Source organism: Sarcophilus harrisii, chromosome 3 (assembly GCF_902635505.1).
Source record: "Sarcophilus harrisii chromosome 3, mSarHar1.11, whole genome shotgun sequence".
Classification (NCBI taxonomy): Eukaryota; Metazoa; Chordata; class Mammalia; order Dasyuromorphia; family Dasyuridae; genus Sarcophilus; species Sarcophilus harrisii.
Window position 1 is genome coordinate 522,533,056 of NC_045428.1, and position 18,793 is coordinate 522,551,848.

Genomic DNA, 18,793 nt, shown 5'->3' on the forward strand with positions numbered 1-18,793 from the left:
TTTTCTTTCTGACTACACACACACACACATTTGTGTAGTCCTGAAGTCCTGATTTGGAACTTATTGGTGTGGAGAACTTCTGTTCTTTAGTTTTATTGGTTTATTTTAGGGTCCTTTGCAGATATTTACTGGGAATTATATGGGAGAGCTGAGCTTCTCTATGAACTTTTACATTGACATGCCAGCTAGAAGTCCTGATCATAATCTGTGATCATCCTCTATAATGTTTTACAAATGAGCTTGCGTTCTAAACAAATGTTTCCCTTCTCTGCTATATCTCTTTACTTCACAAGGAGATCAAATGTTTGCTGGCTATACTGACTTCTGAGCTTTTCTGCCTTCACTTTATGGCAGGAATAATGTATTGCTTAAATATCTTTAAGAAACCATTACTTTTGAAATATTTTTGAGTTTTGGCAGCTTGTTTTAGTGGGTCACCTTTGAGTTCCTGTGATCATATGTGACATTTCTTCCCTCATATTTATCCTTTTAAGTAATGATATTAGTTTCAACCCTACTTCTGGTTAAAAAAAGTTGATGATTTGATTTCACACAGATAGCAGATTCTGAAAGAACTCCCACATTGGTAACTAGTTATTTCCTGTGTACTGATATTAATCAATTTCATTTTTTTTTTCTGATGTTACTTGGTGCTTGCCATGTCCAGCATTTTCTAAGGCTCTTTTTGAAGAAAAAAGTCTTCATGAAATATACATGCATAGTATTTCAAAAAGCCTTTGGATTTTTTCAGTTCTTGACACCAAACTATTTTCCAGCTGAATAGCTGACATCTTTCTCCATGTCCCCCATTGTAATGAAATTACAAAGTATGACTGTGTTTTGCCCTAAATGAGAACATCTATTTTTAAATAATATCTTTTTATTTTCAAAATATATGCAAAATAGTTTTCACCATTCATCCTTGCAAAACCTTGTGTTTCAATTTTTTTCTTCCTTACTTCTCCCTATCCCTTCCCTTAGACAGCAAATAATCCAATATATGTAAACATGTGCAATTTTTCTATACATATGTTCATAATTACCATGATGTACAAGAAAAATCAGATCAGAAAGAAAAGAAAATAAGAAAGAAAACAAGAAACAAGCAAACAACAAAAAGGTAAAAATATTATGTTGTGATCTACATTCAGTCCCCATAGTCCTCTTTTTGGCATAGATGGTGCTCTCCATCACAAATCTACTAGTATCAGCCTGAATTACCTCATTGGTGAAAAGACCCATGCCCATTAGAATTTATTGTTGCATAATTTTGTTGTTGCTGTGTACAATGTTCTCTTGGTTCTACTTATTTCACTTTCCATCAGTTCATATAAGTCTCTCCAGGTCTTTGAAATCAACCTGCTGATCGATCATTTCTTTTAGAACAATAATATTCCACAACATTCATATAACATAACTTATTTAGACATTCCCCAACTGATGGGCATTCACTCACTTTCTAATTCCTTGCCACTACAAAAAGGTCTGCCACAAACTTTTTTGCACATGTGGGTCCTTTCCCCTTTTTTATGATCTCTTTGGGATACAGGACCAGTAGAGACACTGCTGGATTAAAGGATATGCACAGTTTGATATTTGGGCATAGTTTCAAATTGCTCTCCAGAATGGCTGGATCAGTTCACAACTCCACCAACAATATATTAGTGTCCCAGTTTTCTTACAACCCTTCCAGCATTTATCATTATCTTTTCCTGTAATCTTAGACAATCTGAGAGGTACATAGTGGTACCTCAGAGTTGTCTTAATTTGCATTTCTCTGATCAATAGTGATCTAGAGCATTTTCCCACGTGACTAGAAATGATTTCAATTTTTTCATCTGAAAACTGTCTATATCCTTTCACCATTTATCAATTGGAGAATGGCTTGTATTCTTATAAATATGAATCAATTCTCTATATATTTTAGAAATGAGGCATTTATCAGAACCATTGGGAATAAAATATTTACCTGTTTTCTGCTTTCCTTCTAATTTTGTCTACATTGGTTTTGTTTGTACAAAATCTTTCTAGCTTAATATAATTAAAATTATCCTAAATGAGAAATTCTTGCAAGAAAAGAACATCCAAGAAATACTTAAAATGATGCACGGGAGATTGAGAAGGATTCACAAATAAGCAGGAAAACTTTGAAGCTAATGTGTTGAATTCATTGTATATTTTTAAAGAAAGACTCCCATGTGATTGTCACAGGACAATCTACTTCCTTTACAATAGAGGCATCCTTGAAGATTTTAGTCAGCTTTTGTATGAACATGTAATAAATCTCAGTTGGAATAGAATCAGCACCAGGTGCTTTGGCACAGAAGAGGAGACAAATGACATTCAAAACCTCTTCTTCAGTTGGAAATTTGTATAAAGAGAGCTTGTTTTGAATCTGAAGTAAATGGTCACTGGCTTCAGTCTTGATTAATGAAGGTCTGTTGACAACTGTATAAGTGTTCAGCCCATCTCTCTAGGATCATGTCTTTATCACTAATCAAAGTACATCTCCATTTACACTGAGTAGTTGAGAAACACTTCCATTTGAATTGTCTTAGAAAGATTCTGAAAATCACCTGGCAGGATAAAATACCAGACACTGAAGTCCTTTTTATAAAAAAAAAGTTACTAAAAAAACAGAATAAGAAAAAAAGAAAAAAGGAAAGGAATACAAAATAAAATGAAACAAAACAAAAGAGATCATTGTTATGTGCCTACAGAACATCAGGGAGGATTCAAAATATATAACAATAAATTACCAGTTCAAGAGAGTATATATATTAGTAGAAGAAATTATATTCATGAGTATCCATCTTTTCTTTATTTCTTTGTAAATTGTTCTTTTGTTCTCTGCTGTACACTATTTTTACTTTATTCTTTTCCCCCCCTTTCATCCTCTCTATACCCCCATGCAGGCAATAGTTAAGAAAGGATATATATATATACATATACACATACATACATATGTAGTTATATACATACACACACATGCCCCCACACATATCTTTCCTATCCTTTACTGACTCTTTGCTTTAATACTACTCTTAACTTGCCCTTAACCTACCTCCAACCCCCATCCAAGGGCCCTTCCCTTGTTTTCTTCCCTCACACTCTGCTTCCCTTTCCGCCCATCCCTCTCCCCCTTATTTCTTTATGGATTTTGGAGAGTGATATACCTACTTCATGGTATACATGTATTGTTTATTTAACCCATTCCGGAAGTGAATAGGTTTTCAGAACTATGAGCCCTCCTCCTCCCTCTAATGCCTCCTCTGCCCCTCATTTATATGACATAAATTTTTTTCCCTTAACTTTGCCCCAGTCTTTTTTTTGAGCTGCGCTATTGTTGATGTCAATCTTAAACATATGCTATACATTTCCTATGTAAAAAATAATTTGTCCATGTTGAGTTCCTTGAAATTGATTTTTGATATTGGTTCTTATATGTTAAATTTTCTATTAAGTTCAGGTTTGGTTGGTAGAAAAATCTGAAAATCTGCAAGTTCATTGAATATCCATTTTTTCTTGTTCAATATTATAGATAATTTTGCTGGATATGATATTTTTGGTTGCAGGCCTAGTTCTTTTGATTGTTAGTAGATATGATCCCAGGACCTGCAGTCTTTTCTTGTGACTGCTGATAAGTCCTGTACAATTCTATTTGTAGCTCTAACATAATTGAATTGTTTTTTTCTTGTTTCCTGCAAAATTTTCTCTTTGATCTGGGGGTTTTGAAATTTGGAAATAATCTTCCTATGTGTTTTCCACAAAGGATCTCATTGAGGTGGTGATTGGTGGGTTTTTTCCATTTCTACTTTTCCCTCATGTTCTATCACTCTAAGACAATTTTCTTGGATTGTTTCATGCATTATTGTGTGAAGGTCCATTTTTTAGGTCACAACTTTCAGGCAGTTCAATTATTTTTATAGTTTCTTTTTTAAATTTTTCTCCAGATCTATCATTTTTCTTATAAAATGTTTCTTATTATGCCCTATTTTTTCATTCTTTATAATGTTTTGTTATTTCTTGGTCTCTTTTAGCTTCACTGGCTTCCCCTTGCCCAATTCTAATTTTCAAAGAATTATTTTCATCTTTGAGACTCTATCTCCTTTTCTAGTTGATTAACTTTAAAAAAATCTTCTTGTTTTTCTTGGATGGTTTTTATTTTTATTTTTTCCTTAATGTCTCTCATTTGATTTTAAAATTCTTTTTTTGAGTTCTATATATTTTCTCTGGGTGGGGAGCCATTTCACATTGCTCTTTGGTGTAGAGGTTTTTTTATTTATTTATTTATTTTTATTCCAGTGACCGCCTCCAAAAGTGGAGTCTTCCCTGTTCCCATAGTATGTTTCTATAGTAGGGTTCTTTTTTTGCCCATTCATTTTTTTTTTTATTTTATTTAATAGCCTTTTATTTACAGGATATATACATGGGTAACTTTACAGCATTAACAATTGCCAAACCTCTTGTTCCAATTTTTCACCTCTTACCCCCCCCTCACCCCCTCCCCTAAATGGCAGGATGACCAGTAGATGTTAAATATATTAAAATATAACTTAGATACATAATAAGTATACATGACCAAAACATTATTTTGCTGTACAAAAAGAATCAGACTCTGAATTATTGTACAATTAGCTTGTGAAGGAAATAAAAAATGCAGGTGTACATAAATATAGGGATTGGGAATTCAATGTAATGGTTTTTAGTCATCTCCCAGAGTTCTTTTTCTGGGTATAGCTAGTTCAGTTCATTACTGCCCCATTAGAAATGATTTGGTTGATCTCGTTGCTGAGGATGGCCTGATCCATCAGAACTGGTCATCATCTAGTATTGTTGTTGAAGTATATAATGATCTCCTGGTCCTGCTCATTTCACTCAGCATCAGTTCGTGTAAGTCTCTCCAGGCCTTTCTGAAATTATCCTGTTGGTCATTTCTTACAGAACAGTAATCCATAATTTTCATATACCACAATTTATTCAACCATTCTCCAACTGATGGACATCCATTCAGTTTCAGTTTCTTACTCAGTACAAAGGGCTTCACGAAACATTCCTGTTCCACATACAGGTCCCTGGTAATCTCTTGTAATCCTCTTGGGCTCAAACCCAGTATGTACACTGTGATCAAGGGTCATGCACAGTTTGATAACTTTTTGGTAGTTCAAATACTCTGCCAAAATGGTTTGGATTCAAGATTCAACTCCACCAACAATGAATCAGGAGCCCAGTTTTCCATCCCCCAACAATCATCATTATTTTTCACTGTCATTTAGCCAATCTGAGGTGTAGCAATGTATCTTAGAGTTGTCTTAATTTGCATTTCCTGATTAATAATGACTTGGAGCATTTTCATTGACTAAAATAGTTCTTCCAATTTCCTTATCTGAGAATTCTTTCATATACTTGACCATTTTCAATTGAGAATGGCTTGATTTTCAAGATTAGAGTTAATTCTCTAATGATATTCTTGAAATAGGCCTTTATCAAGAACCTTGACTGTAAAAATTTTTGGAGCTCACACAGTTTATCATTCCTCTAATCTTGTCTGCAATTAGTTTTGTTTGTAAAAACTTTTCAGTTGTATAATAGAATTTTCTATTTTGATGATCAGTGAATGATCTGCTAGTTCTGCTTTGGTCATAAAGACCTCACTTCCAAGGTCTAGAGGTAACTATCCATGTTCCTCTAATTTTTAATAATTTCATTCTTTATCTAGGTCAATGAACCCATTTTGACCTTATAACTTGGTACGCACTAAGTATGGATCAATGCCTAGTTTCTGCCATATAGTTTCCAATTTTCCAGCAATTTTTATCAAACAGTAAGTTCTTATCCAAAAGCTGGGATCTTTATAGGTTTAACTCAAAACTAGTGTATATTTTTGACTGTTTTATCTTGGAACCCACATTCCACTGATCAACTAATCTATTCCTTAGCCAATACCAGGAATAGTTTTGGTAACTGCTGCCTATAATATAATTTTAGATCTGGTACAGCTAAGCCACCATCATTTGATTTTTTTTTGATTATTTTTTAAAAAATAAAAGGTATAGGTGGAAGCATCTGTAATTGTGGGGTGGAGAATGGGGCCTCTAGCTTTACTTGAGCTCTCTCCTCTGATCTGGAACCCCAAATCAAAAGCTCCACCCTCTTGCAATTGCTCACAGCCAGCAGTACCTCTGCCCCTTTGCCCCTGCCCTCAAGGGTGCTGGTTCCTTCTTGCCTAGGACTGGATCTCAGCAGCACAGCTGGGCTTGGCCGTTGCTAATCAGCCAAGGTTCTTCTCTCAGCTTTCCTGGATTCATACCTGATTCCACAATCAGTCCTGGAGATGAAAGTCTCTGTGGTTCCTGCTGAGGCTCCAGCCATATTCAGCTAGCCCCAGGGCTCCCCACTTGGTATTTCTGTGGAGCTAGCTTGGAAGTGTTTGCACTTCACAAGAGTTAATCCCCAGCCCTTCAGGGAGGACCCCTGTTCTGTCCCCAGTCTCTTTAATTTTTCACCAGTCTATGTTTGCCCTGAGGAGCAAATTTGTTCAATTTGTGGGGGGAATTGATAGAACTTGAAATTTATTAACCTACTTAGTCATCTTCCCAGAATCTTCCCTTTCTGAAATCCTTTTTCAAACTGAACTGCCAAACATTCAAATTCTATTGCAGGAAGCAGAACTCTAATGGGCTGGTCATGTCGTTCAAATGCCAAAGGTACCCATACCTAAAATGTTTATGGAGAACTCACACAGAACAAGCGCTCACAGGGTGGCCAGAAAAAGTGATGCGAGGATACTGTCAAGATCTCTTTAAAGAACTTTGCAATTGATTGAATGACATGAGAGACACTGGCACAGGACTGCTTGGCATGGTGTGCCCTCAGCAGAGAAGGTGCTGTATTCCATGACTAAAGCAGAATCAACATAGTTCAAAAGAAAGGTGAGTTGCATAAATTTAGAGAATCCACCTCAAATGGTCATATGGACTATTTTGTCTGGCCTGTGGTGTAGCATTCTGTGGTTATATTGTTAACCAGCCATTGTTATTAGTTAACTCTAACTTAGTGGTATCATTTTGATTTTTGTTGGGAACAAAGGACAACTATAATACTTTTTTCAAAAAAGGAAACCTGCTGGACAAAGTGGAAATTGATGATTTCATACACAATCGTCTTTTTCTGATTTTCTTTTTTGTGTCAAATTCAAATAAAAAAAGACAGCAAGAGGTAGAAAGACACACACACACACAGAAAGAGAGACAGAGGGAAAATGATTGACCAAAGTTCTGGAATAGAGGGGAGAGAAAGGAATAGGAAACTAGAATGGAGAGGAAGCTAGAATGTTTAGCTTTCACTTGCATCTGCTAAATGAGCAACAAAGGTGAAGAGTTTTATGAGGATTTGAAAGAATTTAAGGGTTGGAGAATGAATTATGAAAGAATTTGTGAGTATAAGCTCAGAGAAAAGTCCTCTTTTAAGAAGGAACTTGAAAGGAGAAATGGAGAAGATTTGGAATTACTATTGCAGGGAGTATGTTAGAATGTTAATCAAAGATGACTACTGATAAGGATTGAGTTGAAATGAGAGAGTTTGAAGTGTACTGGGCCAAGTCAACATGATTTCATGACTTTTTTCATGTTACAGATGTTATGCGTTGGTTGGTGTTTTAAAAAAAGGAGTCAATGGATATATATATAGTCACTAAATGGAAAAGATAAAATTCTATTCCCTCATATTTAAGGGAAATATAAATCTAGGTATTAATTATTTTACAATATATTTGTACAATATAATTAACAATGAAATTATGTTAATATATAAGTGGCCTCAAAATATAATTATGCAATAATTATACATACTATCATATTAATTTAAATATAATATACAATTATATAAACATGTAATATTCCTTTAAATATGAGAGAATATAAGATCTTTTTTTAAGTTGAAAAGAAATATACATTCCCATTTAAAATATCCTTTATTAGAAATAAGGATTTTTGTTTTTGCTAATAGTGTGGTGATCACATATAGAGATTGGTGAGCTTTTTTTTTTTCTGACCTGAGGCATCTTGTACTATGAGTGGCTTCTCTCCAACACTGAAAAGACTTCCATTTCCAGCGCAGCTGAATGTACACACTGGCTTATTATACTCATGATGGTGCCTCTTTTCCCAGGAGAAAAGACCCAGTGTGGATTGACAACACATACCAATCAAGATTAGTTGCAACAGGAATATTTTTCAGTGGGATCAGTAACTTTTCACTTTTGTTCTATTTTCTAAATTTCTACAATGCACAGTAATAATTCAAGATATCCTTTGTGCTCATAAATGCCTGTCTATCTGTCTGTCTATCTATCTATCATCTATCTTTCTGATAATAGAGGTCCATTCCTCATATTATACATCCCCAAATCTTCATTCTAACAGCTCTATTTTCCTCTTCATTACAAAACAAACCAAAAAAATTATGGACAAAAACAATAAAAAAAACCCCTGTTTCTAATTATTTGCTTTCTGGAGGAAAAATTTATGTTTTAACAAAAGCTGCTTCACTATAATGATGAGAAAGGGCTTTTAAAATGTTATATAGCATGTTCCTGTAAAAGGATGTTCCCTTTTCTGTTTTGTGAGGGTAACCTATATTTTATGTTCAATCACCTTTATATTTACGATGCCATATTCTGATATGGTAAATTTCAGGAGAATGCCTTTTTTTCCATCTCTTTATGAAAGTACTCCAGCTGTAGTGTTAACTATTTCCCATGTACTTTTTTTTATTATTTTGACTATACCACGATTCATCCATTTCCTCTCCTCCTGCTTAGGTACACTACCATATTCAAAAGTTTCTGTTCATCAGAGATTGTGATCATACAGTAGAAAGAAAAATGACCAGAGAATCTGGGTTTAAATGTTACCTTTGATGTCATCTATGTGACCTTGAAGAAGTTACTCTTTAGACTTCAGTGTTCTCAGATGTAAAATGAAAAGGAAGGTCTCTGTGGCCTTCTATCTATATACTATAATCCTGAGAACAAGGTAGGGTATTGTTTCTAACTATGGAACTTATGAGGGGAGATTGTGTCAGAGGAAAAAGGGAAATATGGATTAGCACTTTGACAAAATCAAAGGGGACTATCCCCTTTTGTAAGTAGATTTTACAGATAAAAGGTGCAAAGGGAAAAAGCAGATGTGCAATTGTTTCTCTGGAAACATTTAATACTGTCCATTGGTTCTGGTGTGGTCTCAGAGCAGTTCTTCCTAAGCTCAAGTCCCTTGCAGAAAATTTTCTTTTCTGCTAAAAGTATTCTACAAGGTTGGTCATAGCACAAATTTAAATTTACTTTTCCAATAACTAGGTAGGATAATGAAAGTTAGATGATAGGTCAGACCTCATTAGAAAAACATATTTGCTACCTTTTAGATCAGGGAATCTATAAATTTTAGGCTTGTTAATTTTCATCTTGATATATATATATATGTGTGTGTGTGTGTGTGTGTGTGTATGTGTGTGTGTGTGTATACATGCACATATGTATATATAAAACATATATGTATAGAAATACTAATATATAAATATATGCATGTATATATACATATATGTGATGATTGCGTATTTTAAAATCAGCCGGAGTCAGAAATTCAGGTTAAGGGAAAATCTTCAATCTTTATTCTCAGTAGAGGTGAAGAAGGATCGGAGGTGAAGGGGGATCGGAGGTGAAGGGGGGATCGCGATAGCAATGTGAACAGCTGCAACATTCTTGTTGCAGCCAGCAGTCTCTCCCCACCTCTTTTCCTGCCCTTCTGCCTCCACCCACCAAAATCATCATTTCCTATACAACACATCAGGACTTGCACAAAGAGTGGGTGGGGGCCATTCTTTCTCCAAGCATATATATTAATAGAGTATGGTCCAATTACTATTTAGCCTTACGTGCTTGGGACCTCAGTGCATCAACTCAAGTCTCAGCCCATTACACACACACACACACACACACACACACACACACATATACACACACACATATATAAAATGCATGTGTATTTATTCATATAAATGTAAACATATATATGCATATATACATGTTTTTTGTCCTTCCTTTCTCGCCAGTGGCAAGATATAGATCAAGATGACTGGAAATGACCCTGGATGAGGTGAGAGACCTTGGCCTTTTTAAGCTGAAGTCTTCAGCAAGTTTCAGTTTGAGTGAGACCATACCCATTCTGTGATTAAGGCTAGGTAGCAATTGAGGCAGAGGATCTCTTTTTTTTATTTAGTCCCCCCTCCCCAAAAAAAATCAAAATAAATACATAAATAAATGAAGCTGGGGTGGGAAGAACCTCAGGGTTTTGGGGTAAAACAGATAGGATTGTTACTTAGATTCAATCTGAGTCAATTAGAATGCAAACAATGACCAAATGGATGGACATATAAATATAAATATATGCATGTACATATATAAATATATGTGCAATGTACAAATATAAATATACGCACATATAAACATACATGTATATAGGTACATATGCATATATAAATATGCATGCATAAATATTCATGTGTATAAATATAGCTATATGTATATAAATATAAGTACATATGTATGTATATGTAAATATATATGTTTATTATGTATGAATATATAAATGCATATACATGTATGTATATATATATGTATGTATTTGAATATATATGAAACTCAGGTACAAGCAAAAAACAGATAAACAAAATAGTTCATTTTTTTATCTGGATGAAGGAACATACTTAGCCTATATAATCCAAAACAATAGTCTGTTCTGCTCCTGATATTTTCCATAAAAAGTCATAGGCTATCTGTTTTAATCCAGGATCCTCCACAGAATTGTTCTTGTGCATTTAAAATTCCTGACGCTACTATAGTTTAAACCATCTTTAAGGTCTCCCTTCAGTGGATTTGGTGGCAAGCTAGGCCCCATTCTTCATGTACTAAAGGGATTTTGAAGCCCTCATACTAGTCTAATAGAAAGCTGGGGGTGGGGTGCTGAGGTCAGGTAATTTGGGGATAATGAAACTTCAAATTCCTATTTCCTAAGTTTGTTATAATGTCAAATATGTAAATATTTATGAATGTTAGTCATTATTTCTAATGGCCTGCATATTTTAAAAATTAAGGTTTCAAGGGCCCCAAATTTGTTGACAGGGATTAATCATTTTATGGAGAATCTGGCTCTTTCTCTTCACCAAGGTCACTGTGACCTAGGAGTGCTTGCTCTAGCATTTGAGACTCTCAAGGGATAACAAAGATAAAAAAAGGTCAGGAATTGTTCACAAAAAGTTTGAAGGTGGAGGCAGAGAATAACCTTGAGCTTTACACACAGGAAGATAGACACTTATTGTCCAGGAAATTCTAAATCTTCAAGTTGCAGGCAAATAATTGATCTGTATCAGTAAAGGGAATTTCCACACTAGAAGTTCCTTATATTGATGAAAACACAGTCCAGACCAAAAAATATAAAGAACCATTTTTAATAGGTAGTAGTCCTTATAGAATACATACAAATGAAATAAAAAGACTGGACTTGCTCTTAAATGTGGTTCCTGAAGAACAATATGGCTAGAATATTATTTAGCAGGGAATAAGCATTTACACAGCACCCATTATGTGCCAGATATTTTGATAAGTGCGTATTTTGATCCTCACAATAACTCTGTGAAGTAGCTGTTATTATCCACATTTTTTGGTTGAGAAAACTGAGGTAGAGGTTAAATGACAAAGTTCAGGGCCACATAGCTAGTGTGAATTTAGATCTGAATTTAGGTCTTCCCAGCTCCAGGCTCAGCACTCTTGTGTACCGTGGCTCCTAATTGCCATCTCTTATTTAGGTGTAAGGTTATGAGTTGATTGAATCAATCAATCATTGAACCCTACTTAAGGAACCATCAAAATATCCTACTCCTGAGATCTTTTCAAACATTTGTATTGAATCAATAAATCAATCAACTAAGTGTAGACAACTTAGTTAATCAAGTTGGGAAAATTTTAGAATGCTTTCACATCTGGATGAAATGAAAAGAGCTACACAAGAAATATCTGAGAATTGACTAAGAAGTCTCCAGATGTATAAAATAGCAAGCCAGTTTGCAGACCCTGGCCAGCTCAACCAGGAGAACTCTTCTAGACATGATCCTGTGAAGGAATCTCTGGGGATGGGGTGGGAGAGAAGAGGAGAGATAGTAGGAAGATAGGGAAGGAAGAACAGAGTATAAGAACCTTAGGCTTCCTCCCCTTCCTACTCCTCACTTAACTTCAGGAATTTTAAAGGGTTAAAAGATTGGGAAGTCTTTCTTATCAGCAATTTATCAAATGTCTCTAGAACAATAGGAGCTCATTGCAATCTTTATATTGAGAACTAGGGGCAAACTAGATGCATTGGGGAAAAAAAAGACAGATTCAGGACTCCACAAAGGGTCAGCAGAAGGGAAAACCATTCTGAAAGGGGACTTCATGAGGATTCCATGAAGGATAAAGAAAGGTCTCCAGGGTGAGTTATGTCCTTTGTTACACTGTCTCAATTATTATTAAAATACCTTCCAGTTGAGAGGAAATTTGGATGGATGGTGCCAAACCCCACTTTAGGTTGCCAAACGGGCAATAAAACTCTGAGAAGAAGCCAACATGAAAGGAACTAGCACTTTCCATGATGTCTCCAATTCCAGTTTGTTATACCAGAAATTTCTGGGAATTTTCACTTGTGTATAATTTAATCTCTCCTCTCCTCCCCTCCCCTCCCCTTCCTTCCCCTCCCCTCCTCCCCTCCCTTCCCCTTTTCTTTCCTCTCCTCCTCCCCTCTCCTCCCCTCCTCTCCTCCCCCCCTCTCCTCCCCTCCTTTCCTCCCCTCCTCCCTTCCCCTCTCCTCTCCTCTCCTTCTTCTTTTTCTTCCTTCTTCTTCTGCTTTTTCTGCTTTTTCTTTTTTCTTTCTTCTTTTTTTCTTCCTTCTCTCTCAGCTCTTCACTTTGTCTAATATGTATTCTCTTATGTATACTTTCTCTGATTTCTGTTTTCCTACCAACTTGAATTAATGAATTTATTTACTAAAAACAAACAAAAAAATCCTAGGAAGTTCAAGTTTCTGAAAGTTAATTAATAAGTTTGACTATATAATTGGTGTTAATTCAGACATCGAAGAAGCGTAGTGGGAAGGGATGGCTCATGAGCTACTAGAAAACTATATTCTAACCCAATAGTGTCAAATGCAAATAGCACTATATAAATTAAAAAATCCCACAAATTGGCATTATTGATGTTTTATTTATTTTGTATAGCACTTACCAATTATGTTTTAATCTAGTTCCTAGCAGCATTCAGGAATATCATAAAGATCTAATAAGCTGTTTTAGAGAATTTATTTTGTTGATTATTCCTCCAAACTAGAAATGATATCATGTTTTACCAGGATTTTCCACCACTGCATACTTACCTATAAATTGTTTTTTAAGTTTTCCCTTGCTGTTAAGTTTGCTGCTCTGATTAATAGAATTATAATTTCTTTAAAAAATACATCATGTATAGATTGCTGTGAGTATACCATAGAAACTGTAAAACATTCTGAAAGGTATAGTTTGTAATTTCTGACAGCCTTTTTAAAGTCAAGTCTTTGGATGGCAAAGGACAAGTATCACAGTGATAGTAGCAAGTTTTTGAGGAGGTAGAAACTGGAAACTTTTGAAACTCAGGAAATTGCTCTGACAAAGTTCTGCATGCTCTAGGTTTATCAAAGTGACCACAAAAATATGGTATGCTGTTTCCCAATATGCTTTTCATTGAATATGGTTCTTGTGCATTAACACATCTATTTTGCTTTGTGATGGGGGTGAAACAGAATAACTACTGTACTGTGGCTAAATATGTGGTGAACAAAATGAACCTAAATGTTTGCATGATATAAGGGGCAAGTCCAGAAACACATTTAGTGTCTTAAAGTCTTTTTATGACCTCATGTTTGATGCCAAGTTTTATTTTTATTGTGCTGTAAGAAATGAGTTGGTTGATTTTTGGAAAAAATAATGGAAAGAGTTGCATGAAATAATGAAAAGGGAAGTGAGCAGAACCAAAAGATTATTGTATATAGTAATAGCAATATTGTTCCAAGAATAATTGTGAGGAAACAGGTTATTCTAAGAACTATAAACACTCAAATCAATTAAAAAGGACCTATGAAGGAAGATGCTATCTACCTTCAGAGAAAGAACTGACAAATAGAAATAAAAATAGTTTGGTTTTACATATATTTATAAATCTGTGTCAAATGGTGGCCTTCTCTAATGTAGGATAGGAGGAAGGCAGGGAATTTAAAATGAAAAAAAAATTAAATTAAAAAAAATGAACTTTGGATTCTGTATCAAGCAATCAGCCTGTTAATGGTGAGTAGTGGAAATAACAGAAAATTATCATTAAAATATAGCTTTGCAGCTAAGATTATTAAGAGGAGTTCATTTGGAAACACATTTAATTTTTCAGACAGGATATAAGAAACTACCATAGAAGAAAATGTAATTTTTTTCAGTAACTGTAATTTTTTATTGAAAGACTTTAAAAATAATCTTCCTTTCAAAATGTCTGTTGAAGAGAATTTTCAAATTATATTCTAAATTAATAAAGTACTTTACCATAAAAAATGGGCAACTGAGGGACACTAAACAGTCTTGGTGGAGTTGTGAAGTGATCCAACCATTCTGGAGAACAATTTGGAATTGTACTCAAAGGTTTATAAAACTGTACACATCCTTTAATACAGCAGTACCACTACTAGAGGACCCCAAAAAGATGAAAAAAAGGGAAAGATACCTATAGTATCTGTATAAAATTATCTATAGCAGTTCTTTTTGCAGTAGCAAAGAACTGAAAATTCAGTCTGAATGACTGAACAAGTTGGGGTATATGATTGTTGGGGAATACTATTGTGCAGTAAGAAATGACAAGCAAAAATGCTTTCAGAAAGACCTGGAAAGACTTTAATGAAATGATGCAAAGTGAAGTGAGTAGAACTAGGAGAAGAGTCTACATAGTATCAGAAATATTGTATGATGATCATCTATGAATGACATAGCTATTCTCGGCAACATAATGATACAAGACAATTTCAAATGACTCATGATAAAAAATGCTATGCATGTTCAGAGAAATAACTGATAGAGTCTGAATACAGATCAAAACATACTTTAAAATTATTTTTAATATTCTGTTATAATCTGAATATGTATTACATTACTGCACATGTATAACCTGGATCAAATTGCTTGCCTTTTCAAGGAAGGGAAGGAGAGAGAGGGAGGGATGAAGGGAGAGAATTTGGAACTCATATTAAAAAATAAAGAATGTTAAAATTGTTTTTACATGCAATTGAAAAAATGAAATATTAGCCTTAATAAAAAATGAAAATTTAGAAAATGCATATAAAAGCACTTAAAAACATTAAATATTTTATAAGGAGAGAGTACAGGTAGCAATTAAGGAACTGTTCTTGGAGTAGAAAGACCTAAATTCAGATTTTGCTTCTGAAGCTTATTGTCTCTGTGCTCCTGGGAGACTTCACAGAAGTGCCTCTGACAATTCTCAAAAAGATATTACAAGTTGTATAAGTTAAAGGTCTACAGAAATAGATAGAATCTTTTTATATGACTTTATTTCTTTATTTCCCTACACCAATGAATGAAAGAGTATATCTAAACTAGAAATATGTTAAACACTCAATCTGGCCGGAACCTGATTAAAATGTAATTGGGAAGTATTACACAAAATAAATAAAAAATTATAAAACATAGATAATGTTGCTGTGTGGTTTTCTAAGTTGATATGACATACAAAGGGATCTTTCCATACTCAATACCTTGTCAGTACCTTCAGTTACTCCTTTCCTCTGATTGGAATGCTGGAAGGTAAAACCGAAATAAAACAAAACAATACAAAACTCCTCCCAAAGCATTCCTTACATAAAGTTCATGATTTCCAGATCTTCATTTCCTACCAGTTGGTTTGCTTGGTTTCAACTCCAGGAACATCAGTCTCCTGTACCAGGTACCCTCTGGCAGCTTCCTCTTTTCCCCCCTTTGCTCAGCTTTTTCTGTTTTATCTTTTCCTAGACTGTAAACTCCTCGAGGGAAGGGATTATATTTTGTCTCTTTTTATATCCCCAAAGCTTAGCACAATGTCTGGCATGATTGGAGCTTAATAAATGTTTATTGACTGACTGATGATCAGATTTGCAAATGATACAAAGGAAGGACTGAGAACTAACATGTCTGATGATGAATCATGATCCAAAAGAGATATTAATGGGCTGAAATAATGGTTTGAAATTTAAAGAGTGAAATTAAATAGAAGTTAAAAAACTTAACCATGAATATAATGGATAAGAATGATCTGGTTTAATTAATAATTCCTGAAAAAGACTTAGTGTTTTAATTGACCAGAAGCTCAATATAAGCCAACAGTGTGATGTGTGACATAGCAGCACTATCCCTTCCCCCAAAGGCTAATACAACCTTAGACTGCATCAATAGGAGTAAAAGATCCAGAATCAGGGAAGTAATAGTTCCCCTGAGCTCTGTCCTGGTCAGGTCACATTGAGAATATTGTGTTCAGTTCTTTGAGCCACATTTTATGGGAGATACTTACAAACTGGAGCATGTCCAGAAGATGGAAAATAGCATGGTGAAGGGTCAGGAAATGATGTCATTTGAGAAATGGTAGAAGGGCTGGCGATATTTAGCAGGATTAAATTTTTAAATAGTTGAAGGTCTGTCAAGTGAAAGAGTGATTAGATTTAGTTTTTGTAGTTCTAGAGCAAAGGTTCTCAAAGTGTGGACTGTGGACCCCTAGGGAACTCCATCCTCTTTCAGGGGATCTATGAGGTCAAAATTATTTTCATAATTCTAATATATTATTTGTCTACTCAGGTACTCCTTTTCTTAACTACTTATCTGTGTGAGCACAAATTTTCTTCCTACAGCTCAATCAGTACAACATATTGCAACAGTGAATGCAGAAGCAGATATGAGAATTTAGCTGTCATCAATTAAGCCAGACATTAAAGAGATATTCAAAAATATGTAAAACAATGTTACTCTTTTCTGTACTTTTTGTTTTGGAAGTTGTAACTTTTTTCTCATAAAATGTATTATGTTAACATGTAATAAGTTTCTTCTTATGATTTTAAGTGGATAAATACATATTTTAAAAATCTATCAGCTTTAATTTCTAAGAGATATAGATACATAAATGCAATCCATAAAAACAAAAATTCTTTGACAGTCTTCATAATTTTTACCAGAGTGAATATATCTGTGAACAAAAAGTTTGAGAGCTGCTGTTCTAGATCAGTGGCTCTCAAAGTGTGGTTAAAAGAATTGTGGGATCCTCTGAAACTCTTTCAGAGGGCTTATAAATTCAAAATTAGCTTTTCTTTCTAATATGGTAACAATCTATAAACATAAGCCACACAAACAAAAACTCTTCGGGCAATTCTCAATAATTTTTAATAGAATAAAGACCCTGAAAACCAAAGTTTAAGAACCACTGGTTCAGAGGACAGACCTAAGACCACTGGGATAAAGTTACAGGAGTGGACAGGAAGCAAGGCTTAATATGAAAAAAATTTTCATAGTTATCCCTAAGTGGAATAAGCTACCTTGTGAAGTCCAGCACTGAAGAGATGGATGAAGGGAGGGAATCCCCTACTCGATAGAGAAAAATCACAAGATCACAGATTTAGAGCAGTAAAAGACTTTAAAGGTCATTGAGTCTAACCTCATTTTGCAGATAGGAAACAGAAGCTCAGAAACTTGTCAAGTAAGGTTCTGAATCTGGATTTGAATCAGCTCGTCTTCTTTCCCCTCCAATGTTTTATTTAATTTATTTTAAATTTATGGAATAAAACAAGCATTTCCATAACATAGTATAATAAAAAAGATTGCACATGAAGCTGCAAATCTATTATAACTTGTTATTCCTTTTAAATAGATAATAAAATTACCATATATTTTCTTTTTTTCTTCCTCCCCCATGCCATAGAGATGGCTGCCATTAGATTCACATATTATATGTGTATATATACATATATATATATAAAATTATTCGATACCTACTTATATTTATCCAATTCTTTCTCTGGATGCAGATTGTGTCTTTCTTCACATGTCCTTTATAGTTAATATGGGCATTTATAATAGTCAAAATGACTTATTTGCTCAGAGTTGTTCTTAAAACAATATTACTTTTAATTATACACAATGTTCTTTTGGTTTTTCTCATTTTCCTCTTTGTTCAACTCTGTCCATATTTTTCTAAGATCATTGAGCTCATCTTTTTTATTATAGCTCAGTAGTATTCTATCACAATCATGTACTATAACTAGTTCAGTCATTTCCCAATTGATGCTTCTTGACCTGATGTCCAATGCCTAATCCATGATGCTGTGTATCATCAGATGGTTTGTAAAGTTTTTTTCCAACTGGGTGATTTAGTTACTTTTCTGTTCTGGTGTTCCCTTCTCCTCTGAACACCTCTAGCATTTAGTATTTACCTGTACCTCTCTTGGAAAATATTTTTCTTACATTATTGAACTTTTTACATGTTTATAATGTATTTTCACCGAGGTTACTATTACTAGTAGGGAGAAAAGGAGCAGCATCAGGATAGACAGCAAAATGGTCCTAAGGAGGACAGCTGAATGAGATATGAAGCATGATGTGGATTATAATGTAATCTAAAAATTACTTTTACTTGCTGGAAGTATTATAGGATACTTCATGGAATAAT